General features: G+C 44.8%; 1 pseudogene; it reads right to left on the bottom strand.

Moving 5' to 3' along the window:
* LOC144129764 (uncharacterized) lies at nt 1–25,937 on the bottom strand (annotated as a pseudogene).
* Between the last annotated feature and the right edge of the window lie 1,573 nt (nt 25,938–27,510).

Below are 27,510 nucleotides of genomic sequence, written 5' to 3'. Positions count from 1 at the left end.
TCACTCGTCCTCCTGCGAGTGAAGCTCAGAGTACATTCAGAACATTGAAAGCATGGGGTAGAAAAACAGAGGTGATAGTGTGGTCGCAAGCATCTGGTTTACATGAACACAGCCGCGGAGAAAAGCACGAGCCCAGCAGATTGTTTAAGCGGAACGCTAATAATTAGTAGCTCTTAAAGCTGCTAGCACACACAGTACGTAATGTAAGCTCGCAACACAAGTAGCTGGCATAAAGGCTAGGTCGTGAATCACCAAGGGCGTTTTATTCCACTAAAGATGCTCTCTTTTTCTGAACTTCAAGACAACACACGCTTCAAAGCAGCTGTGCTTGCTATGATATAGACAGGTGCTGTCGATATTTAAGTTGCATTGCAGTCCGTCTTAGAAGACTAACGTCAGCACGTGCTCTGCCTATGCCTTCTATTCAACTGTTGGATTCTTCGATGTCCTGTAGCTAACCAAGGAGGACGTAGATGTGCCTTAAACAGGCGGTGAGTACCACCGTAGCCAGCGCCGCCTTAGACCTGACTGTACCTCTCTGCCTTTCCCGTCAATAAACCCTCTCTCTCTCTCTTGCGCAACATTTTTTAAAATTTTTTCATCTCGGTCTGCCTTTTTTGGTGAAATTCTTCCGCAAGAGAACGTGTCATCAGTATGGGTGCTAGGTTTCGGAACCTGCCGTACACAGCCGCATACTATGCTGACGTTTTTCCGGTCGGAAAGATGCATTTATCGGTGAGAAAAATGAATTTAAAAATCTCCCCTCCTGCCAATTCAAGCTCGTGCCATGGTAACCCGAAAAGGACGCTTTGCCACCGTTATGGACTGAAAATGAATGTCGGTGTGGCAGTCTTTGGGATGCGCGACCAGAAGCAGGTGTGTACTCAAGAAATTTACCTGCAAAATCGATCTGCAAAGGCAACTCCTGTAATTCTTTTGTTTGTATTTTTTGGCTGACAAAAGTGCCATTTTAGTGTGAATGATCTGTTTTTTTTTATAACGCTGTTGCCTATCGAGAGAAGCCATCTTCTATTTGTTCCGAGAGCCCTTTTAATGCTAGGTTGTGCCGCTGCGCGATATGGCGACAGCGAATGCCTCTTACATGAGCGAATGCAAACGAGCACACCACGCACCTTCAATGGCGGCCATGACTGGCACATCATCATGGGGCGGTAGCGTGAAAGGTAACATTCCGTCAGAGCAAGCGGGTAATGGCAGAATCAAGCGGCCGCTGGTTCGTAAGAGACTGCAAAAGCGGTGGGCTGAGCGCACATATGCGCGTGGCGATGAAGAATGAGCATTTATTTGCAGAAGTGGTGGCTGGAGCTGTTGCAAGTGGGGTCCTTAGACCGCAGTGGCTTCTACTGGCTTCTTGGCGATGCTGAGCAGCGCCTCCTGATTTGGCGGGGAAACCAGTTTCGGGAAACCTGAGAAACTGCGTTATGCGGCATCATCGGCTTCAAAGGCACAAACTTATAGTTTGTGTTATATAAATGGGAGGGGAGTTAGGTAATGAAGACGACGACATTGCAAGCAAACCTCGTGAACCTGGCAGTTCGAACAGGTAGGATGTTAAGATATCTGCTACAATATTGCTCATCTCAGGAGCAATATTGTAGCAGATATCTTAACCGACCGACTATAAACCGAGGTGGCACTCCCTCTTGGTTATGGACTCAGTTTCACCTCCCGTCTAGTGCTCTGTTGCTCTCTATAAGATGTCTTTCGTTGCGTTTCCTAAAAGCTCCTTATATATTTCATGTAAATAGAATATATATTCAGTGAAACAAACACCATGTTTAAAAAGATAGCTGCCGCGATGCCGAAGTGGTCGTGCAACCACCAGCTGAGGTGATCTGACCGCGCCGCTGCGGGTTCGAATCCCGCTCTCTCGGGTGTGCAGTTTTTATTTCTTTAATGTCTTCCATTGGTGCAATGCCGGCTTTCCGTTGCTGTGAGGCTCTCATGCATTATACATTATGCAAGCATAAAGCCAAGCATTATGCTAAATGGAAAAATCAAACGGGCCGCTTGAAATGCATCATTGGGGTTGAATTATAGCTATCAATAACTCCCCGAGTATCGAGAAAACGATTGCTGTGGTAGCTAATTTAGTGCCCTAGAGCTAGGGCTTCCACTACGACGAAAATCGGTTGTCTGTCTGTCGGAAGCGTGCTTCTGGCACGTAGGCCACCTATACTCCGTCTCACAAGATGTTTGCAGCACTACGAAAGGTACAGCTCTCTCGTCCAATCAGGACCAGAATCAGAATCAGAATATATTTATTTAACATCATGGCGATGTTGGGTGCACCGGCAAAAAGCCAGTGGCAAGGCTTGACGAGGCCGGCGCACCCTACAGAAGCTTGGCAGTGATATACTTGTTCACGTTAATAAAACAAACGAAAGAAACAATACGAGGGCACTTTCAACAAAAAAAATGTACAAACATGCAGGACATATAACAGTTTTTGGCATTATTTAGCTATATATTTATAAGGATTTCTTATTTAATAAATGTGGGAGAGTGAAGTTCAACATTTGATACCCGTAATTTGTGCGGGTCTTAGGTACAAACCAATTCAAAACTATTCGAGTAGAGTATTTAGACTCTTTGTATTTCAGTCCAGACAGCTGTAACATAAAGCAATTGTTTTTAACAACACTTGTTTCATACCGTCTTAAGAGCAACGTTTCATACAACTGGGGAAGGGGGGTGATGCCGAGTGCCTGAAATATCGGGCCACTATGCTCTAGTCGCGGAGCATTCACAATGCTACGAACAGCTTTTTTTTGAAGAAGGTGCAAACGATTAATGTTGGTAAAAGACGTAGTGCCCCAGACCAAAAAGCAACAGTTAAGAACAGAAGAAAAAAGTGCGTTATACAGCATTTGCTTAATACGCTTCGGCATAAAGTACCTTAGTCGACATAAAATACCGACAACCTTGGACTGTTTGTTTATTACCATTTCGACATGATCATTCCATAATAAGTTCTCATGAAAAATCACACCTAAACTTTTGATGACTGGAACAATCTGGATGAGTGACGAGCCCAATCTTAAAGAAAGTGGCGATCCGTTAATAGGCTTACTGCGAGGTCTGAAGAGCACAGCTTTTGTTTTCTGGGTATTAATGCTTAACAAATTGCATTTAGACCATTCTAAAAGCGAGTGTAGACAATGTGATGCTTGTTGCTGAAGATCTTGTAAATGTGAGGCTCTAAAAAATAAGGTGGTGTCATCTGCGTAAATAATGAAAGTTGGCAGCTTACTAATGCAGACGACGTCATTAACATAAAGGAGGAATAGGAGTGGTCCCAAGATACTGCCTTGCGGAACGCCTGAAGTGATATGCCTAAAATCTGAGGAGTCATTGTGTATGTTTACCTGTTGTACTCGAGAACCTAAATAAGACTGAATTATTTGAAGAAACTTTCCGCGAAAACCATAGTGCTCGAGCTTAGCTATCATTATTCTGTGATTCATGCGGTCAAATGCTTTGGAAAAATCAATGAAAATGCCAAGAGTTAGAAGTTTCTGTTCAAAGGACTCTAAGATTAGTTCTTTCTGAGTTAGAAGCGCGGTTTCCGTCGAGAAGTGTTTTCTGAAACCATGCTGACTGGGCGTTATTATGTTATGTTTGTCACAGAAACCAGATATTCGTCTAAACAGGATTTTTTCAAAACACTTTGAAAAAACAGGAAGAATGGATATTGGTCGATAATTTGACAGAATGTTTTTGTCTCCGCCTTTATGTATAACCGTGACTCTGGCAATCTGCATTCTTTTGGGGAATACTGCATGTTCAATGCAACAATTAAAGATATATTCTAACACTGGGCTAATTACATCGGCTACATACTTTACTGGGGAAATTCTGAAACCATCAATGTCAAGTGCCTTGCTGTTGCGTAAAGACAAGAGGCAATTTTTAATTTCAATAGCATCTGTTGACGATAGGAATGCACTGGAAACAATCCGTACAACAACGCACTACATTAGTGTGTTCCTACGCGCCTGTGGCTCGATCCACCTGATGTCCAGGTGGCTTCTTTCTACCTCTATTTATAGTAGCACCGAGCCACAGGTGTTCCACCGCGCAGCGCCGCGCCTTTCCTCAAAATCCAACTTTCAATTTTCAGTTTTCTCTCGCTTCTTTCCCTCCTTTATCTCTTCCTTTACGATGCGGTTCGGGTGTGCACCGAGATATTGTCTTTCTTCTTTCCCTCCCTCCTTTATCCCTTCCTTTACTGTGCGGTTCGGGTGTCCACCGATATATGTGAGACAACCAGGGTACTGTTCTCATCAGTTCCTCTGTTGTCGCGTCGCAGTAAATTTCAGTAATCGTGTCATGTGCATATAAATTTATTTACTCCAGCGTGCCGAGGCAGCCGAGTGTCGATGGTGGCGAAATGCAAAACAACCCCATGTGCTGCGCGAGAGGCAACGCACGTTAAACGGGTTCGATCATCTCATCGTCCTCATAACAACTGAATTCAGCACTGCTGGTTGTGTCGTCCTCCAGGTTGACAACAATGGCCGGTCCCTGGTCAACAACATCGTCGATGATGTGGTCCAGTTTTCTCATCACATCTTCCTCACTGATAATATGCTGCACGTAATTCTTCCATTTCTCAACAGTCACTTGCGTGATGCCTTGCCAAACCAGAGGCTCGACGTCTTGGAGCTTAAACGTCTTGTTTTGGCTGGCCACGAAACCCTTGACGTCGCTCCAGACAAGCTCTATCGGGTTCAGTTGGCAGTGGTACGGTGGCAGGCACACAACGAGATGGCCAGCAGCTTTAGCAATGCAGTCGACACGGTATTGCTCCCCACCTGTGTTCACATTGCTGACAAGCTGCATGAGCTCGGCCTTCACCATGCCGCTGCTCCACGCGACACCTTTTCCGGACAGCCAAGCCTGTATGTCCTTTTTGAGGCTACTCATCCGCGGCACTTTATCCTGCTTCACAGAATGATATGGCGCGTTGTCCATCACTATAACGCTGCCGGGTGGTAGTAGTGGGAGAAGTCTCCTGGAGAACCAGTTTTCGTAGTGTTCCCCGTTCATTTCCTCGTGGTAATCGCCCGAGTTTTTCTTCGCTCGGAAAACTTCCGCTGCGCCTTCGACAAAACCTTGCTCACTACCGCAATGCGTCACAATAAGCCTGCCACCTTTGCCACTGGGGTTTTGTAGACCAGTCGACAGTCCGGATCGATGCGCTTGGTGTGCAGATTGGATGGTGCAGTCAGTCTACACTCGACTTCGCGTGTGGCCGGCGTTAACCCACGTTTCGTCGGTGAAGAAAATAGGCCTACCCTGGCGTCGCAGCTCCGCTATCTGGCGCAGGTACCGGCGGCGACACTGCACAATGTGCGTCGCTTCGATTAACATCGCATTCCGAGAGCGCTTCTTATATCGGAAGCCAAGTTTCTTCAACATCCTCTGCATTGTCGCTGCGGACACGGTCGGTAGCGTTTCGTCCTCTTCGAAATGAGCAACCACCTTCGCGATAGTTGGAATTTCCCCTCTCTGGAAAAAGGTGTGTACCACCCTTCGCAACACGCTCAGGTCAAAATCGTCCAGCTTCTTCGTCCGCTCGCGGCCTCTTCCGCCAGCACGCTTCTTCGGTGACAACACTCGGCCCGCGTTCAACGTCTCCGTTGTCCACTTGTAAAGCGTTCGCTCGCTCACCTGCGTGAGTTTTGCCGTCCTCTTGATGAGCGCATTTGTACTCCAACTGCCCCCGCACTCGACGCGAAGCGCTTCAAGAACATTTAAAGCCACCTGCTTCGCCTGCTTGGGGAAACACCGCACTGTCGGTGTAGAGCACACAGGAGACACAACAGACTCGTCCGACGCCATGTTGGAAAGTGGCGACGCATCACTACCTCGCAGCAGGCCTCCGCAGAGCTGTGTCCGCACGGGCTTTGTCTGGTAATTTCACCAGTGATTAAAACTCTCCCTACCATTTAAATATACCTGTCCAAATCATGTTTTTAGTTGCAATGCTTATTGTTTTGATTAATAGTCATACACTCCTCAAATATTCGAGGGACTATTTTCTGCGTTTCTGCAGCCCTGATTGGACGAGAGAGCTCTACCTTCCGTAGTGCTGCAAACATCTTGTGAGACGAAGTATAGGTCACGTGACGTTACGACGTCATCACGACGTGCCCACCGGATTGTGAGCAAACTGACCACCGTGGCAATTCAAGTAATGATTAGCCGCAAGAGTTTCCTCAAGAACAAGAGCCCTGGTCTCACAAGCCCCACCGATGCGGCGCCTTCCATAGCAGGGCAGTGGCGCGTCGCTCAACCGCGACAACACTGCGCCAGTAGTTGAATTAAGGTTACCATTAAAGTATGAATATAGACAATGACCAGTTCTACAACAGTATAAGTGTAAAATTATGCAATATCCCGCAAACTATACATCATACGCTATATCAACCAAGGTAAGCCAGCTAGGGTCAAGCAAAAACAAAACTTCAAGATAAGCCATGCAAAACCAGGGTGCTAGCGCACGATCATTTTTACTAACCCAGAGCTAAAACCCCCCTCGTGATTCTTTTTGCATACACGCCTACGGATTAGCGAAACGATAAGTTTAATCTGTTTCAACCTGCGAGCCACTGAATTCATAAAATGAGGCGTGCGATTACGATGTCACACGTCTCACCTGAGACAGAAATAAACCAAGATATGATGCATTTATTTAGAGAGCAGTACAGCATGTAGTTTATTTTGTACCTCGTGCAATGCAAGGCGGAGCGAGCGATGATGCAAACCAACGCGGTTAAGCTGCTGCTTTATTTCATGTTAAGACTAGACCGGTTGGCTTTGCCCCACCAGACTTCGCGGCACCGCTTTGATGATGGTGTTATTTTAAGGCGAAAGCCTTTAATGGCTCATACCCGTGGTGACCGTGCGTCCGGTCACCTGACCTCGCGGTGTCCGTACGTTACATCCTAGGTCACATGACTATGTGCCTCCGTTACATCCTATGTCACGTGACCTTGTCCGTCCGGTACATCCTAGGTCACGTGACTGTCTCTCCGTTACATCCTATGTCACGTGACCTTGCCCGTCCATGACATCCTAGGTCACGTAGCCCTGTCCGTTCATTACATCCTATGTTACGCGACTTCGTCCGTTACATCCTAGGTCGAGCGACCTTTTCACGTGCCACGTGCACGTTTCACGTGATCACAACCTTCCAACTAGACTGTCAGCAAACTGCCCACTGTGGCGGGTGGTGTGATCCGCCGCCAAGCAACAACTGCGCATGCGCAGCGTGACGTCACCACTCAAATTTAAATCAGTGGAATCAGTCGCAAATGGCCTTCGCCTTCCCGTAGTTAAGAAATACGTAAGTGCCTCCAACAAACTTTTTCGAAAAACAGCTGCGTTCAAATACCGCTGAGGAGACTTTGTAGTCGCTCCCTACGCAGCTCTTACTCTAGAGCTGCATGGCGAGAAGTATTGCATTGTAACCAGCGGCAGCGCCGCCGTCCTGCTTGAGAGTTTAAGTGAGTAGCTTTTGCTAGACGTACCTGCCGAGCACTTTGCAATGAAACTTAAATAAACGCATACAGTTGAAAAAGTGTTGTCCCCGCAGCCCGCGGCAACGTGTCGCCGGATAAGCAAAGAAGCGGGAGCATCATAAACGAAGAACATCGTTGCATCAACTAACCTCACTACTTGTTACGGAAAATTTCTTCGAACAAGAGCTGCGTCCAATACCACTGATAGAACTTTGTCGTCGCGGCGCACACAGCTCCCATTCAAGAGACCGAATGGCGAGAAGTATTGCATTATATGGAGCCGCAGCGCCGCTGTGTCGGAAATATGATCACAATGCGAGACGGTCCATCCACGCCGCAATGAGTCGAACTCGAGACAGCCATCCAGTCATCCACTTTCATCCTAAACGCGTCGGTTCGTGATGCCATGGAGAGTCTTATCATCACGACGTCGCAATTGTTTCCGGAGTATCGGCACGCATTTCCTCATCAACGCGAACTTCACTGAATGTCGCGCAGTCCGCTATTTGGGTTATTCCTGACTCAGTAAACATTGGTTAACCAAGTGTGCCCACTGTTTTAGGAGTTTCATTCCGCATTATTCACCGTTTCTTGCGTTTTTTATTTTCTTTCGAAGCCTATAGCTGGGGCTGTTCGTGCGCGCCCCCTTTGTTTGTTTCATTTACCACACGGGCGCGGCGACGGAGAGGGCATGCGGCTACCGGCCTTCCGTGTTCGCCTCGTTTACCTCCTCACTGCAGAAACCACGTCTTCCCCGGGAACCTTCGCCCTAACAACTAGTGCTAAAAAACAGGAATCCATAACGGGCGGCACTGGCAAGAAACGTCAGCCAGGAGTACGGTTAGGGCCTCCATTCCTGCCCTCAGACCGTGAATCTCGCCCTCCCTCCCCCTCACCTCATCAAGACTTCCCTCCGTTACCCTCGTCCTCACGAATTTTCAAGCGCCCATCCTCCCTCACCCTCACCTCGCCGAGCGAAATCCTCATGAGGTGAGGGTGAGCATGCCCTCATGATGGCTCGCCCTCATGAGGATGCTCACCTCTGTTTGTGAATACTAAAGCTTTTAATTCGTCATTAAATCATTATTACAAATATTGAAATTTGTCTAGCAACGAGTGTTTCTGCACATAACCCCCGGAGGGCCCACCAAAAAGTGAAACATCTGTTGAGAGATGGTTTCTTTTATTTCTCAAGTTTTGACTTATTTTATATTTGAGCACGCCTGGTGCTAATTATCGCGCACAAGTTCGTGCCCATATTAATGTAGTCGTTGATTTTATCGTTAAGATATGGCGTACCAATGTGTCACATGGCTGAGAAATGCACTAAACATTGCTGGGCACGACACAAAGAAAATGAAAATTGGAGGCGACACCTAAGCTTCGCGCCTTAAGGGCACGACGCGATAGCGTAGTGGCTTAATTTCCATGTATGCAGAAGATCATTCTCTACTTAGATTTATACATTCCTGGGAGTCTTCATAGCCCTCCTGGCGCAGTGGCGCAGCATTCAAGCGATGCGCCATTACCCTGGGATGGCATGTGCGCCCAGCGGTGTGCGGGCAGGTTGCGGTGACGCGTCACCGCCGCAAGGCCACGTGACCTAGGTGGCCCACCTGCCTCCTAGGCACCACCTGCTAGAGTCATGCTCGTGATTTTTCGCTCCCAACGGCGACAACGCCAACGCCGCATCTTCAGGCTAACGGGTGTGTGTGTGTGTGTGGGGGTGGGGGGGGGGGGTGGGGGTCGATTCGATGGCTGGTATGCTGGCAATTATATAACAGATAGAAACTAAAGGTATAAAATGAGGCGCTACGCGCCCACTAATGCTATGTGACATACTGCGTTCAAGGGGCTACCGGTTTGGTCAATTTGACCTTCATTGTAGACAGACGCGTCCTTGACATGCCTATGTAATAAGAGCTTACGCTCTTAAACCACAGGACAGACTTCCTTCTACCTTTTTCGCAATCTTAATTTTTAACATGCACTCCCAACTCGCCCGCCTTGCTATATTGTGTTAAAGTGATAAAGTCGAGCGCCGGCGGCGCTCAGTATAAACAAGTGAACATTAGAGGTATTTGTGGCAATATAATTTGGCCAGGCGCCATAGCGATCCGCTGTGGTATTTCGTTATATTCAACACAAGTTCTTTCGTCACCTGAATTTAATGGTAGTAGATCTCTCTATTCACGTTCCTATCGTCACGACATTCTATAGTGTTTGCAATAGTGGCCTGAGTAAAAGCAGAACTCTTGACTCATAAATAAGTTGCTTTATAAACATCTTGCTGCCAAAGCGGCTGTCTTATAACCTGCGAGAGATTATAATTTGATTCATCCTGTGCGTGCACTTTTAAGCAAGTAAGTGTGTAGCAGTGCCCTTGAAGCAGTAGCTTCACTCCAACAGGCAACAGACAGATTCACTCCAACAGACAATCGACACCGTTCACGCTTTCGTGCTGGCCAACAGTCTCGTTTGCTCATCGACCAACTTTTAGTCATCCGGGATAGGCGCGTTCACCTACCAGTCCCCGACCCTCAAGAGCCGATCACCCTCCACATTCACACCCACCTCATGCTCCCTCACAGGCCATCCGCGTGTTCGCCATGCTGGTTCAGAACACCTCTCAGAACTAGGAATCCATCCAACGCCTGGGAACCACCGCCCCTTAAATCAACGGCCTTATTCGCTGTATCGCCTCACCGCAAAGGCATGCGGGTAACTGACCTCTACCATTTCACGCAACGCTTCCTCCTTAGTAGGACTGCGTACTCATGCCCCTATTGCCGTCTTCGCCGCAAAGACAAAGATGCGGTAGATATCATTCGGCGTAAAAGGTGCCAAAGGGACGGCCCATTCTGCCAGCACGCAGCGTCTCCTTCAACTCGGTGTATACAACACGCTCACAGAGCTTATCGAGGCAAGCAAGAATGCCGAGATACATCGCCTTTATCGCACCAAGTGCGGTCATTACATTCTAGACTGTCTTAACATCAACCCTAAAGGTGACAACCACCCCAGTGCTTCCCTCCCGACTGGAGTCTAAATTCGGCTGGTCGTCAAACCCGTGACCAAGAACGTGTTGCCCGCCAACTCAAAGCCCAGGCTCTAGACGACACCTACTCCGCTGACGAACACGCCGTGTACATGGACGCGGCTAAATGCGACTCCCACATACAACGTGTCCTACGTAGCCACGCCAAACACCACACTTATGAACGCCGCCGCAGTACGCTCACCTATCCTCCTCCCCGCTGTCGAAGCGGTCGCAATCGGGCTGGCCATCATATATTGCGCTGACCAACGAGCCATTCAAAATTTCTTGAAAAACTCAATTTGTCTTCCAGCCGCACACATTCTCTGCCGCTGCACTATCGACTGCACTGTAATCTTAGTGTGGGTAGCTGCCCACGCGGCGAATTCTGGGAACGAAGGGGTTGACCGTTTAGCCTAAGGCCTAACAAACTGGGCGGCTGGCCCCGATCGAACCCGGATTATCTCACCGAGGCTCTACAATCCTGTGCTCAAATCAACTTCTAGAAACAGACGAGACGCGTGTACCCGGCACCCCGCCCCGACATCGACCGAGAGCAAAATAGCATGGTTCGCGGACTGCTTACTAATTTCATTCTAAGTCATTCTTGACTCTACCCATAAATGGGAGGGAATGCGACCCCGCCTGTCATAAATGCGGCCACGAGTCACTCACGCACACATCCTCTGGGGATGTGAGGGTACACTCTAAACACAGTAACCTATAACGTCTTTTGGACGTGAGTAACTTTTGTCGCAAAGGTTACAATTGTTGTTTTCTGATGTTTTCATTATGTTTTCTTTATTTTTGTGGTGCCCAAAGGTTACAACGGCCAAAAGTCAATCGTTTCAAAGGTTAAGATGAAAAAATTGCCAAGTAACCTTTGCGCAGTAACCTTTGAGCAGCACGGTAACCTATATGCGCCGACAAGCCAGGAGATATGCAAAGAGAGAAGACGTATGCTGCTTTATGTGCGGGAATATGCTTTTCTGATACATTTGTGCTGCTGTTCCGACCGCAAGGTAGATGCTTTAATATGCCGGAGACATCAACGTACGCTATCACAAGAGCCCGATACTACTGTTTTGGGTCGCAGTCACATTGAATCGCGCGTTATCAGATATCTGTCTTTACTTTTACCAAAGGAAGCTGCGAATGCAATGCAAATGCAGTATTTCGCGGCTGAATATGAGAGAACACGTCTTGAATGTTCAATTCCTGTCCATGGCTTTTGCAAAGAAACCCAACGTGTACTTATCTAAACATGTTCTGTTCCGGTTTTATTGCGCGAACAAGCGTTAATAAACAAATATTTCAAATTACACGTAATTTCTCGTAGCTTGGGATAGAGCCTATTTTTCATCTGCCTCGAACTGATACGCGATAACAACGGTCGCAATTAATGGTCATAAATCAGACATATGGAAGGGCAGCGCCTGGGAAGGCGACAGCGTACGTAACCACATTTGATGGCAGCCGAGTGCGCAATTCGACTTCCCTTCTTGCGGCTCTCTTTATACGCTTCCAATGTATCATTTCAGGTGGTAAATATGCATCACAAATGCGCCCACGGTACGAAGGCCGGCGCCCAAGAAACGAGTGATTGGCAAAGAACTACTCAAAATATTACGTGACGGCCGCTCCAGTATGCGTAGGACGAGCATGCGCAGACGGCCTTGCGCTTAAGCCAATGAAAAGCGATCTCCTGCTTCACGTTTGGCATCGTTGCACGCCGGCAAGTCTAGACAACGGGAAGGCGCGGACGTTGCCGCGTTGCGGAGGCTGCTTTGATCTTCAAACTAGCCTTGGTACCGTTCGTGAACCACGCCGTCTTTTAGTGTCGTTTCTTAAGTGGTTTGTTTGGGGCGCACCGCGTCAGTAATGCCGCTAAGCAGCAGGGACTTGTGGGGTGCTTACACTGCGCGGCAGCTGCAACGAACCTCACTGTGACTGTACAAGAAACGTCGTCGTGTGCTCGGCAGACGGCTCCGCACGCTGCGCTATTCGTTACGACTGCTGCAATCACGTTCCAGGGATTCATGGAAGAATAACGGACTTGGGTGAGGGGCCTCATTTTTTACCATGTGCACAATAACGACTTGCGAAGTCATTTATTTCATACTTGTTAACGCGCGTATTTTCCCTATTTGCCAGAACAGCTTCATTTGTAAGCATTGTTGAGTGCACTTCGAAGCGAAATCTGGTTCAGTAGTTTGAGTGCCTTAGTCATCTATTGCGCGATGTTTCCTGCCATAAAGTTCGGTTATCCAGAATATTGGTTTTAGACTATTGTTGCAGTAGGTCATTGGGGTCATTAGGTGCGATAATACGGGGGTAATCTAGCGCTAATTCTTGATCGTTTGCATGCGTGTGCACATCATTGTATACCTAATAAAGAGCACGCTTGAAACGCACGGCGGTACTTTTGAGTCTGAATGCTGGAACTTTGCACATTGTTTCAATGATTATCGATTGATTGGGGCGCTATAAGATTTTGGCGATACAACTGAGCACATAAAAAGTAATATTGAAAGTGTGGCGCCACAGAACTTTATGCAACATGTCCTGCTGAGGATTCAGTGCGGTAAAGACGGTGTGAATTTCGTTTTCATGCCAAATGATTCTGTCGCGCGTTTTACTTCGTATTTTACCTAGGTGGCCCAGGGCAAGACAGTGGAGTTGGTGAAGTGCCGCAGCATATTCCGCAGCCTAGTAGTTTCCAAGGTTAGTGGGCTCAAGAAACATATTTGCAATTTCTGCCTACAAGTTATTGTTGTTCTTTGTGAAACCATTTTGCCTTGTTCGCCGATGCGCGCTTTTATGTGCAGTTGTGCTTGGTATAAGACATGTTTTTTGTATTCGTGAAAGTGGACGCTTGCAGAGTGGGGCTGCGGTACGATATTAAACGGGATTTCTAGACCTTGTTTATTAAATCTCTGTACTGCACAATATTTGTGCGGCTGTCCACAGAACCTATGCGGGCGTAGTTCATGTTTTACGCAATGCGGTAGATATTGTACTTGACTGATGCGTTAGTGCCGCTAGGGTCCTGCACTGAGGACACCACCTTCCTGTATATCCCCCCTGCCCTTTTTCTAATCGAGAATAAACGTTTTTTCCACTCCACTGCACAAGGCACAGTATGCAGCGAAAACGAAATAAGTGGTGATCTGTCAAAGGCCTGAGGGACGTCTCTTCCTATTCCTGCCCACACTCTGCCTCTAAATCTCTGTACTACAATTGGATACGAAACCGCATGCGTGGCTGTTTAATTGATGGTGGCAGCAGAGTTAACACAGCATTACACCACATCTCTCTGCAAATTCAAGGTTTACGAGAAAAACGTTTAACAGGCTGCAGAGGAGCGAGTCAGAAGTTTTCCCAGCCGCCAAACGAAAGTCTTTTAATAAACGGTCACCTGGAAGTTTGCGGCGCGGTAATTTATGGCTCTGGAAAGCGCACCGCGTGACAGACCAAATGTCCCTGAAACGGGTGGCGACGGATGGGAGCGCGGACGGAGCGTTGCGTGCTGTACCGTTTGTGTTTGCTTTCGTTGGATTTCGGTTGCCGTTTTTGTGTGTTTGTGTATCAAGCGAAAATGCGTCGCGTCTTCCTGGAATTTACGCGGTGCTCGAGAGTAAAGAATCTCGTGGGCACCGGCGTGCTATTAGTTCTTCGCTTTTAAAGAAATCCTTCTCATTGGCTCCGACAAGCGCATTACCGATTGGTCACAAAAAGGGTCCCCGAATTCCTGGGCAATCCAATTTCAAAGAGGTTTTGGATCAAAGTGGAAGAGGAACGTCGACCGTCCGAGGTGCTGCTCGGGACCTCTGCTCGGAAGATGTTGCGTACTATGAGTTACTGCTTTGTTGTTTGATCTATATCAGTTCGTTCGATTTAACTAATGTTCGGCCTCATCTTTAATAAATTAAATTAACTAATGCCGTCCATCGGCCCCCTTCTTCAATGCTGTCGAGCCTCCGTGCCGTCACGGACGAAGGTTTCGTTACAATATGATAGCATTAACTGAAAGCACTAGGGTTGGCTTGTTGGCTCGTGAACCATGCATCCAGATGAATTCGAGATACGTAGTGAAGTCTCTGGAGCTGTCAACGTGGGCTAACTCTCACATCTCGTACGTTTCGACACCATTTTAAATTAGGCAATCTAAGCACGTTCTGAGTTTTAATCGGAATTTTCTGAGCAGAAGATTTGTGGTCACCTGTTCTTATTTTCATTGTAAGAAAAGCAACAAGAAACACTAAGCAGGCTCGTGATATCGTTAAAGAAAACCGGCATATTTCTGCATTATATTGGTCAAAACAAAACGTCAAATACAGAAAAGCTAAAGCTATATATAAAAGCGATACGGAACAGATGCTTTTGTCCTCTTTGGCAGAAACACGCATATACGCAGTGAAAATATTTTTTCGTATCAACTATCAGCGAACATATACGCCGTCGGTTCTATTACAAAGGTGCTACGCAGCTGTATGGCTTCATGTTAACACGCGCCCCTGGGCACTTGAAGCCGTGTAGACGTTTGAAGACCCAGAGCAACCTGCCTTCACTGTTTTATTGAACGTTGACAGTATACTCAAGAACCCGCCATCCTTCTGCTTTGTGCCTAAAACAAAACTGCAAAGAGAAAAGCTACGAGCAGAAAACAACCAGCACCGTATGTCTTTGGCCTCTAAAAGAGGCGCTTCTACTCTGTGGCAAGCTTGGGCCGAACCAAGTAGTTTCAGGTATCAGCGAGTACACGCCGTCACTTAAACCGAAGCTGCTTCGCAGATGTTCAGCTTTGCGTTACCGAGTGCTGATGGACATTGGAAGCCTGGTTGCGAACCCTGGAGAAGCGCTTCGAAAGCGGGTATCATTTCATTATTCGTATGCGTATATTTCTAACTAAAAGGTACTAAAAAGCTCAAATACACAAGAGCTAAAAGCGAAACACAGAAAAGCAGCCAGCAGCGCTTACATTTTCTTCGGCGAATTAGCGTAAGTGTTGTGGGAAGATTGGGGCGCATCAGCTGGCAAAATTTGAGCGAGCACACTCCGTACGCTCTCCGTTCCACCACAGGTGGTCGGCCTCTGTGTTTTCTGCGTTTTTGCCATGTGGACTGCATTCTGCTGCTGTATAGGCCAAACAGCTATGTCCATGCGTTCAGCCTTTGTGTCTGGTGTCAGGATCTCAATTTCTGATGTGCTTGTGTTTGATCAAAATGACCTTCCAATGTATGGTGAAGTAGATATAACTGTACCTCTGGAAGGAAAGATTTTCATCACGCTTCTGGTCTTGGCAAAAGTGAGTTATTCACAGCGAGTGAATGCATTTTTATTTATGAAGGCACCACATAATGTTGTCATCAAATCTGAACTCATTTTCTATCCCTGGCCATTGTATACTTATGCAAGAGATGACTGTCTGCTATTACAAAATGTCATTATGAGTGATCTTTGTTATAATGCCAGTGGTTTTAGAATGCTTTATTCCTGATGTTCCTTACTAAAAACCAAAAAAGAACTTCAGTGTGTTGTTGCAGGTTTTCATTGAAAAAAGCTTAGTTTGTTTCCTTTTAGGAATTCGGAGACTGGCTCCTTGCAAGAATGCCAGAATTCTCTGAGTGTGTTCAAGCAATCCTGCGAAGGAAAGCTCTTTCGGACAGGTCACAAAAAAGCTGTCACGGCAGTTTCGGGTGCAACTGGCATTGTTCCTGGGGTACGTTTTTTTGTTTGTTCCGTTTGATGTAGTGCACTTTGCTGACATACTGAGTATATCAGCGAACACTTTCAAAATATCTTTGAAAAACATTTGGAACACAAAAAAGTATTGAAAGGTAAGGGCAATTGATAAATCGACACGTTGAAGGCAATTATATTGGATTACTTTTTTACTTCAGTGACTAGGTCTCTGAGAAACCTGTCAAGGCTTGCACTGTAGTCGGATGGCTGTGTTGGGGTAAATGATAAGAAGTAATTTTTCTTTAATAATAAAGCTAATTTCCGGCACGAACTCTCACTCTTGGCGAGTATAATTTATTCTGAAAACGTTCCTCTGGTCACATAGCCAATAACTGAGCCTCACTAATTAGCCTATATTGGAGCGGTCAGTAGTGGTGTCGCATTAGTTTTTGAAGCAACGAAACACTCATTTAATGAGCAGTAAGCTTGGTGGGAACGTGACCCCCGTTATTGTGTGTTACAATAGCAATGGCAGCCATGCGAACAATATTTGCTATTCAGCAATGTCATGTGCATTCTTTTGCTTTGCTACTTAGTGCAAAGAATACGACACTCATACCTAACTATGTGGCTGTTATTTTTGTGCGGACCAGCAAAAGAAGATGCATGATATAATCCAACTTAGTAGATGGAATGTAGTGCTGTAGTCACTGCAACCAGGCATCAGTAGACACTGCATTTCCACCTATTTTTCCGTACATTTGTCGCGTTGAGATTGTGTTTTGTGCGGAAAGAAGCTCTGAGTAACTTTGCGATTGCCATGATGATCCTCTGCCCGAGTAATTCTTGCTACAAAATATTGTAAGTGAACATTGCAAGAATATAAGAACTGAGCATTGCCATATACCCTGCTGCAGTGAATAGCAGGCAGCTGATTAAAAATTACGATTTGTGGAGAAATGAGGTCTTGTGATGTATTAAAACATTAGTGAATTTATTGAAAACCCAATTAATTTGCACTTAGATTTACTTGCATGAGGAAAAAGAAAGTTTATTTCTCTTTATAATACTGACAACTGCTTTCAATTGTATGAACTTTTCTTCAAGAATGCTTGCTTTAATTGACTGATTTACTCTTCCTCCAAACGACTTTTTTCCAGCTTTGCATTGAAGTGGAACTCCCAATTAAGCGGATCGTTGGAGATATAGAAGGAAAACTCAAAGCACTAGCTCAAGTATTTTCTTCCAAAGAAGGACGCAGGTGCACATTTCTTGCCTTTGGAAAGCATTTTCAAGGCCATTCCAAGCACGCATTTATCAACGAGGTTTGTGAAATATTTCTTACTCGTTCATCTAACAGTTTCTTTGGCATGCTGGCTTTTCATGATGAGAAACTTTTTTCTAATATGATCAAATCCTCTTGAAACATCTCAAGTTCTCTGTGTACCTTGTTTCACTATGGTGAGAATACCAGCCATGCTTTAAGTATGAATGTTTGCTCACTGGCTCTAATTTAACATTCCACAGATCCCACTGCCGGAAGTTGCAAGTGACTGCACCTCATGTATATAGCTGTGCTGACCACACTTGCGTTTACGCTGGAAGTAGTAAAGAAGTGATCTAGATCAGCAGCGGCAACCTCGAGCGTGCCCTCATCTTCTGTCTGGTGACGTATTACACAAAATCCTCGACTATCCGCCGGAATTTTCCGCACTACTCGTCCTGCCGCTAAGATTGCCCTGCCAGACACTGTAGTGCCACGTTGACTACTGGTGAATCGACTTAAGAGCGTTTCCATCCTCTTGAAAAAGTTTAATTTATTATAATTTTCTGTAAAGAAATGTTTTTCAGTTGTTCACTGTTTAATATGTTTAAGTATGTTTTCTAAAGATAAATTCAGCAAGCTTTTTAAAACTGCAGTGCACAAGTTCATGTACTTATGCGAGTGTTGTCAGGCTTATAGCACTGTAAAATGTTAGGAATTATTGGTCATGTCATTGTGCTTCTTTGTTAATAAAGTGACTAGAGGAATCATGAAGGAATTTCGTTTTCATGAAGAAATTCATGAAGGAATTCGCCGATGTTACGCACCTCTGAAAGCTGTTAGGTACATGGATGTCTGTAGGTTGTTTAGTTATGATGTTTAAATCGATTGATTGTTGTTTAGGTTCGTATGTGGCCGCAAGCTGTAAAAGAACTCATGTTATCTGCACTGCTTGTATCTCCTTTCTTGATTTTTTATAGTAGTCATATTAATCGTACTTTTAAGAAGTGTGATAAAATATGTGATCACAATACTGCCTTCTGTGATATTTTTACCATTTATATTCTGCCTGTAGTATCCCTTACACAATGTCAACTTGACTTGGCACTTGGTCTTGAATAATTGGGCTTTTATTTTGTTCGTTTTTGTACGATAATTACAGTGCCTATTTTTTATTTAAATTGCAATAAGAGTGATGTATGCTGTTGACAAGCACTTTTCGAAGCGAGTCTTGATCTGAGTTTGCTTAATTGAGTTGCTTGTTCAACGGGGTTCTGTTTGGCATGACAACAGTAATAGTGTAATATTGGCCCAGATTTCAGTGCCTTGCATGCTCATTTATTGCGATATTTTTTTGCGAAAGGTTTGCAAAAATGGTGCCTTAGACATACCTGCATCGGTTACATTCTTTGTTTTTCTATAATGTAGACAATATTAGGGAAGTATTGTTGTTTTGTATAAGCTCTAGTCTTGAAGATGTTGGAGTCAATGAACAATTTGACTGTCATATACCGGTATTTGACATTTTCTCCTTTCTAAACTATTCTCTTGTTTGGCCAATTTTTGTTCCATTCAATTCGAAATCTAGCAGAGCTCTACTTCATCACCTTCAGCAAGTTGCAAGGATATTTTTGTCGTTTTTAGGCCAGCCATTGTGGCGGACAAAGGTCACACATTTTGTAGCATATAACCTATGCCTAGCTCAATGATGTATACCTTTGTAAAGGTTACAGCGCTAAAAACGTTGCGTAACATATGCCTAAAAAGAAGTAACCTTTACGATTTGCAACTTTTACAAAAATTAAAAGTGGAAAGGTTACATTGTGTAACCTTTAAATTATAGGTATACTTCAATGTGAAAATGTGCACCTTTACAAAGGTTACCCAAAGGTTACCGTGTTTAGAGTGTAACAGATGCAGGTATGTTTAAGGCACCATTTTTGCAAGCTTTTCGCAAAAAAATGTCGCAAGAAATGAGCATGCAAGGCACTGAAATCTTGGCCAATATTACACTATTACTGTTGCCATGCCAAACAGAACCCCGTTGAACAAGCACCTCAATAAAGCAAGCTCAGATCAAGTCTCGCTTCGAAAAGAGCTTGTCAACAGCATATATCACTCTTATTGCAATTTAAATAAAAAATAGGCACTGTAATTATAGTACAATAACGAACAAAATAAAAGCTCAATTATTCAAGACCAAGTGCCAAGTCAACTTGACATTGTGTAAGGGATACAACAGGCAAAATATAAATGGTAAAAATATCAGAAAAAGCAGTATTGTGATCACATATTTTATCACACTTCTTAAAATAAATATTAAAATGACTACAATAAGAAATCAAGAGAGGAGATACAACCAGTGCAGATAACATGAGTTCTTTTAGAGCTTGCGGACACATACAAACCTAAACAATCAATCGATTTAAACATCATAAATAAACAGCTCACAGACATACATGTACCTAAGAGCTTTCAGAGGTGCGTAACATCGGCGAATTCCTTCATGAATTCCTTCATGAGAACAAAATTCTTTCATGGCTTTCCAGTCACTTTATTAACAAAGAAGCACAATGACATGACCAATAACTCGTAACATTTTACAGTGCTATAAGCCTGACAACACTCGCATAAGTACATGAACTTGTGTACTAGTTTAAAAAGAAACTTGCTCAGTTTAGCTCTAGAAAACATACTTTAACATATTAGAAAGTGAACAACTGAAAAACATTTCTTTCCAGAAAACTAGAACAAATTAGACTTTTTCAAGAGCATGGAAAGGTTCATAAGTCGATTCGCCAGTAGTCAACGTGGCATTACAGTGTCTGGCAGGGCAATCTTCTGCGGCAGGACGAGTATGGCGGAAATTTCCGGCAGATAGTCGATGATTTTATCTAATACGTCACCCGGCAGAAGATGAGGGCACGCTCGAGGTTGCCGCTGCTGATCTAGATCACTTCTTTACTACTTCCAGCGTAAACGCAAGTGTGGTCAGCACAGCTATATACATGAGGTGCAGTCACTTGCAACTTCCGGCAGTGGGATCTGTGGAATGTTAAATTAGAGCCAGTGAGCAATCATTCATACTTAAATCACGGCTGGTATCCTCACCATAGTGAAACATGGTAAACAAAGAACATGAGATTTTTCAAGAGGATTTGATCATATTAAAAAACATTTCTCATCATGAAAAGCCAGGATGCCACCGAAACTGTTAGATAAATGAGTAAGAAATATTTCACAAACCTCGTTGATGAATGCGTGCTTGGAATGGCCTTGCAAATGCTTTCCAATGGCAAGAAATGTGCGCCTGCGTCCTTCTTTGGAAGAAAATACTTGAGCTACTGCTTTGAGTTTTCCTTCTATATCTCCAAAGATCCGCTTAAATCGGAGTTCCACTTCAATGCACAGCTGGAAAAAAGTCGTTAGGAGGAAGTGTAAATCAGTCAATTAAAGCAGGCATTTTTGAAGAAAAGTTCATACAATTGATAGCAGTTGTCAGTATTATAAATAGAAATAAAATTTCTTTTTCCTCATGCAAGTAAATCTGAGTGCAATTTAATTGCGTTTTCAATAAATTCACTAATGTTTTAACACATCACAAGACCTCATTTCTTCACAAATCGTAATTTTTTAATCAGCTGCCTGCTATTCACTGCAGCAGGGTATATGGCAATGCTCAGTTTTTATATTCTTGCAATCTTCACTTACAATATTTTGTAGCAAGAATTACAGAGGCAGGGTATCATCATGACAATCGCAAAGTTACTCAGAGCTTCTTTCCACACAAAATCTAAACTGAACGCGATAAATGTACGGAAAAATAGGTGGAAATGCAGTGTCCGCTGATGCCTGGTTGCAGTGACTACAGCACTACATTTCATCTACTAAGTTGGATTATATCATGCATCTTCTTTTGCTGGTTCCCACAAAAATAACAGCCACGTAGTTAGCTATGAGTGTCGTATTCTTTGCATTAAATAGCAAAGCAAAAGAATGCACATGACATTGCTAAATAGCAAATATTGTTCGAATGGATGCCATTGTTATTGTAACACGCAATAACGAGGGTCACGTATCCGCCAAGCTTATTGCTCATTAAATGAGTGTTTCGTTGCTTCGAAAACTGATGTGACACCACCACTGACCGCTCCAATATAGACTAATTAGTGAGGCTCAGTTATTGCCTATGTGACCGAAGGAACGTTTTGAGAATAAATTATACTCGCCAAGAGTGAGAGTGCGTACCGGAAATTAGCTTTTTTCTTAAAGAAAAATGACTTCTTATCATTTACCCCAACACAACCATCCGACTACAGTGCAAACCTTGACAGGTTTTTCAGAGACCTAGTCACTGAAGTAAAACATTAATCCATTATAATTGCCTTCAACGTGTCGATTTGTCAGTTGCCCTTATCTTTCAATACTTTTTTGAGTTCCAAGTGTTTTTCAAGGATATATTGAAAGTGTTCGCTGAAATATTCGGTATATCAGCAAAGAGCACTACATTAAACGAAGAACAAACAAGAAATACTTACTCCAGGAACAATGCCAGTTCCACCCGAAGCTGCCATGACAGCTTTTTTTGTGACCTGTCCGAAAGAGCTTTCCCTCGCAGGATTGGTTGAACACACTCAGAGAATTCTGGCATGCTTGCAAGGAGCCGGTCTCCGAATTCCTAAAACGAAACAAACTAAGCTTTATTCCATGAAAACCTGCAATAACACACTCAAGTTCTTTTTTGCTTTCAGTAAGCAACATCAGGAAGAAAACATTCCAGAACCTTTGGCATTATAACAAAGGTGACTCATAATGACATTTTGTAATAGCAGACAGTCATCTCTTGCATAAGTATACAATGGCCAGAGATACAAAAGGAGTTCAGATTTGATGACAACAATATGTGGTGCCTTCATAAGTAAAAATGCATTCACTCGCGGTGAATAACTCACTTTTGCCAAGACCAGAAGAGTGATGAAAATCTTTCGTTCCCAAGGTACTATTATTTCTACTTCACCAAACATTGGAAGGTCATTCTGATCAAACACAAGCACATCAGAAATTGAGCTCCTGACACCTGAGACAAAGGCTGAACGCATGGACATAGCTGTTTGGCCTATACAGCAGCAGGATGCAGTCCCACACGGCAAAAACGCAGAAAACGCAGGTGCCGACCACCTGTGGTGGTACCGAAAGCGTACGGAGTGTGCTCGCTCAAATTTTGGCAGCTGATGCGCCCCAAGCTTCCTACAACCCTTACGCTAATTCGCCGAAGAAAATGTATGCGCTGCTGGCTGCGTTTCTTTGTTTCGCTTTTAGCTCTTGTATATTTGAACTGTTGAGTTAGAAATATACGCAGACGGATGGTGAAATGATACCAGCTTTTGAAGCGCTTCTCCAGGGTTCGCAACGAGGCTTCGAATGTCCACCAGCGTTCGGTAACGCGAAGCTGAACATCTGCGAAGCAGGTTCGGTTAAACTGACGGCGTGTACTCGCTGATAACTGATACTACTTGGTTCGGCCCAAGCTTGCCACAGATTAGAAGCGCCTCTTTTAGAGGCCAAAGAAATACGATGATGGTTGTTTTCTGCTCAAAGCTTTTCTCTTTACAGTTTGGTTTTAGGCACAAAGTAGAAGGATGGTGGATTCCTCAGTATACTGTCAACGTTTAATGAAACAGTGAAGGCAGATCGCTCTGGGTTTTCAAACGGCTACACGGCTTCAAGTGTCCAGGGGGGCGTGGTGACATGAAGCCAAACAGCTGCGTAGCACCTTTGGTATAGCACCGACGCCGTATATGTTCGCTGATAGTTGATACGAAAAATATTTTCACCGCGTATATGCGTGCTTCTCCCAGAGAACAAAACCATATGTTCCGTATCGCTTTTATATATAGCTTTAGCTTTTCTGTATTTGACGTTTTGTTTTGACCACTATGATGCAGAAATATGGCGGTTTCTTTAACGATATCACGAGCCTGTTTTGTGTTTTCTGTTGCTTTTCTTACAATGAAAATAAGAACAGGCGACTGCAAATCTTCTGCTCAGTAAATTCCGATTAAAACTCAGAACGTGCTTAGAGTGCCTAACTTGAAATAGTGCCGAAACGTACGAGACGTGAGAGTTTGCCCACGGTGACAGCTCCAGAGACTTCACTACGTCTCTCGAACTCATCTGGATGCATGGTTCACGAGCCAACAAGCCAACACTAGTGCTTTCAGTAAATGCTATTATATTGTAACGAAACCTTCGCCCGTGACGGCACGGCGGCTCCACCGCATCGAAGAAGAAGGCCGATGGACGGCATTAGTTAATTTAATTTTTTAAAGATGAGGCTGAACATTAGTTAAATCGAACGAATTGATATAGATCAATTAGAGCAGTAAGTTATAGTACGCAACATCTTCCGAGCAGAGGTCCCGGGCAGCACTTCTGACGGTCGCCATTCCTCTTCCACTTTGCGCCAAAACCCCTCTGAAGTACGATTGCGCAGGATTTCGGGGACTCTTTTGGTGACCAATCGGTAATGCGCTTGTCGGAGCCAATGAGAAGGGTTTCTTTAAAGGCGAAGGACTAATATCACGCCGGTGCCCACGAGATTCTTTACTCTCGAGCGCCGCGTAAATTCCAGGAAGACGCGACGCATTTTCGCTTGATACACGAACACACAAAAAAGGTAACCGAAACCCAACGAAAGCAAACACAATCGGTAAAGCACGCAACGCTCCGTCCGCGCTCCCAGCCGTTGCCACCTGTTTCAGGGACATTCGGTCTGTCACGCGGTGCGCTTTTCAGAGCCATAAATTACCGCGGCCGCAAACTTCCAGGTGACCGTTTATTAAAAGACTTTCGTTTGGCGGCTTGGACGACAACTTCTGACTCGCTCCTCTGCAGCCTGTTAACCGTTTTTCTCGTAAACCTTGAATTTGCAGAGAGATGTGGTGTAATGCTGTGATAACTCTGCAGCCGCCATCAATTAAATAGCCACACATGCGGTTTGGTATCGAATTGTTGTACAGAGATTTAGAGGCAGAGAGTGAGCAGCAATAGGAAGAGACGTTCCTCATGCCTTTGACGGATCACCACTTATTTCGTGGTCGCTCCATACTGTGCCTTGTGCAGTGGAGTGGAAAAAACGTTTATTCTCGATAAGAGAAAGGGGCGGGGGATATACAGGAAGGTGGTGTCCTCAGTGCAGGACCCTAGCGGCTCTAACGCTTCAGTCAAGTACAATATCTAACGCATTGCGTAAAACATGAACTACGCCCGCATAGGTTCTGTGGACAGCCGCACAAATATTGTAACCCGAGGCAGAATGAAGCTTCAAGAGCGTGCAGTACAGAGATTAATAAACAAGGTCTAGAAATCCCGTTTAATATCGTACCGCAGCCCCACTCTGCAAGCGTCCACTTTCATGAATACAAAAAACATGTCTTATACCAAGCACAACTGCACATAAAAGCGCGCATCGGCGAACAAGGCAAAATGGTTTCACAAAGAACAACAATAACTTGTAGGCAGAAATTGCAAATATGTTTCTTGAGCCCACTAACCTTGGAAACTACTAGGCTGCGGAATATGCTGCGGCACTTCACCAACTCCACTGTCTTGCCCTGGGCCACCTAGGTAAAATACGAAGTAAAACGCGCGACAGAATCATTTGGCATGAAAACGAAATTCACACCGTCTTTACCGCACTGAATCCTCAGCAGGACATGTTGCATAAAGTTCTGTGGCGCCACACTTTCAATATTACTTTTTATGTGCTCAGTTGTATCGCCAAAATCTTATAGCGCACCAATCAATCGATAATCTTTGAAACAATGTGCAAAGTTCCAGCATTGAGACTCAAAACAAAAGTACCGCCGTGCGTTTCAAGCGTGCTCTTTATTAGGTATACAATGATGTGCACACGCATGCAAACGATCAAGAATTAGCGCTAGATTACCCCCGTATTATCGCACCTAATGACCCCAATGACCTACTGCAACAATAGTCTAAAACCAATATTCTGGATAACCGAACTTTATGGCAGGAAACATCGCGCAATAGATGACTAAGGCACTCAAACTACTGAACCAGATTTCGCTTCGAAGTGCACTCAACAATGCTTACAAATGAAGCTGTTCTGGCAAATAGGGAAAATACGCGCGTTAACAAGTATGAAATAAATGACTTCGCAAGTCGTTATTGTGCACATGGTAAAAAATGAGGCCCCTCACCCAAGTCCGTTATTCTTCCATGAATCCCTGGAACGTGATTGCAGCAGTCGTAACGAATAGCGCAGCGTGCGGAGCCGTCTGCCGAGCACACGACGACGTTTCTTGTACAGTCACAGTGAGGTTCGTTGCAGCTGCCGCGCAGTGTAAGCACCCCACAAGTCCCTGCTGCTTAGCGGCATTACTGACGCGGTGCGCCCCAAACAAACCACTTAAGAAACGACACTAAAAGACGGCGTGGTTCACGAACGGTACCAAGGCTAGTTTGAAGATCAAAGCAGCCTCCGCAACGCGGCAACGTCCGCGCCTTCCCGTTGTCTAGACTTGCCGGCGTGCAACGATGCCAAACGTGAAGCAGGAGATCGCTTTTCATTGGCTTAAGCGCAAGGCCGTCTGCGCATGCTCGTCTCACGCATACTGGAGCGGCCGTCACGTAATATTTTGAGTAGTTCTTTGCCAATCACTCGTTTCTTGGGCGCCGGCGTTCGTACCGTGGGCGCATTTGTGATGCATATTTGCCACCTGAAATGATACATTGGAAGCGTATAAAGAGAGCCGCAAGAAGGGAAGTCGAATTGCGCACTCGTCAGCCCGCAAATGCGGTTACGTACGCTGTCGCCTTCCCAGGCGCTGCCCTTGCATATGTCTGATTTTTGACCATTAATTGCGACCGTTGTTATCGCGTATCAGTTCGAAAAAGATGAGAAATAGGCTCTATCCCAGGCATCGAGAAATTACGTGTAATTTAAAATATTTCATTATTAACGCTTGTTCACGCAATAAAACCGGAACAGAACATGCTTAGGGACCCGCCCCGGGGCTCAGTGGTTAGGGCGCTCGACTACTGATCCGTAGTTCCCGAGTTCGAACCCGACCGCGGCGGCTGCGTTTTTATGGAGGAAAAACGCTAAGGCGCCCGTGTGCTGTGCGATGTCAGTGCACGTTAAAGATCCCCAGGTGGTCGAAATTATTCCGGAGCCCTCCACTACGGCACCTAATTCTTCCTTTCTTCTTTCACTCCCTATCTTATCCTTTCCCTTAAGTCGCGGTTCAGGTGTCCAACGATATATGAGACAGATACTGCGCCATTTCCTTTCCCCAAAACACCAATTAATATTATTATTATTATTATTATTATTATTATTATTATTATTATTATTATTATTATTATTATGCTTAGGGAAGTACACGTTGGATTTCTTTGCAAAAGTCATGGATAGGAATTGAACATTCAAGATGTGTTCTCTCATATTCAGACGCAAAATACTGCATTTGGTTTGCAGGCATTCGCAGCCTCCTTTGGTAAAAGTAAAGACAGATATTTGATACCGCGCGATTCAATGTGACTGCGACCGAAAACAGTAGTATCGGGCTCATGCGATAGTGTACGTTGATGTCTCCGGCATATTAAAACATCTACCTTGCGGTCGGAACAGCAGCCCCAATGTATCAGATTCCCGCACATAAAGCAGCATACGTCTTCTCTATGTGCATATCTCCTGGCTTGTCGACTCACATAGGTTACCGTACTACTCAAAGGTTACTGCGCTAAGGTTACTTGGTAATTTGTTCATCGTAACCATTGAAACGGTTGACTTTTGGCCGTTGTAACCTTTGGGCACCACAAAAATAAAGAAAACACAATAAACACATAAAAAATATCAATTGTAACCTTTGCGACAAAAGTTACGTCCAAAAGTTACGCTATAGGTTACTGTGTTTAGAGTGTACTGCCAGCACCCTTCGCGGAATATT

The sequence above is a fragment of the Amblyomma americanum genome, chromosome 4 (assembly GCF_052857255.1).
Source record: "Amblyomma americanum isolate KBUSLIRL-KWMA chromosome 4, ASM5285725v1, whole genome shotgun sequence".
Classification (NCBI taxonomy): Eukaryota; Metazoa; Arthropoda; class Arachnida; order Ixodida; family Ixodidae; genus Amblyomma; species Amblyomma americanum.
Note: the sequence above shows the minus strand (reverse complement) of the source record. Positions and strands in the feature narration are given on the sequence as shown.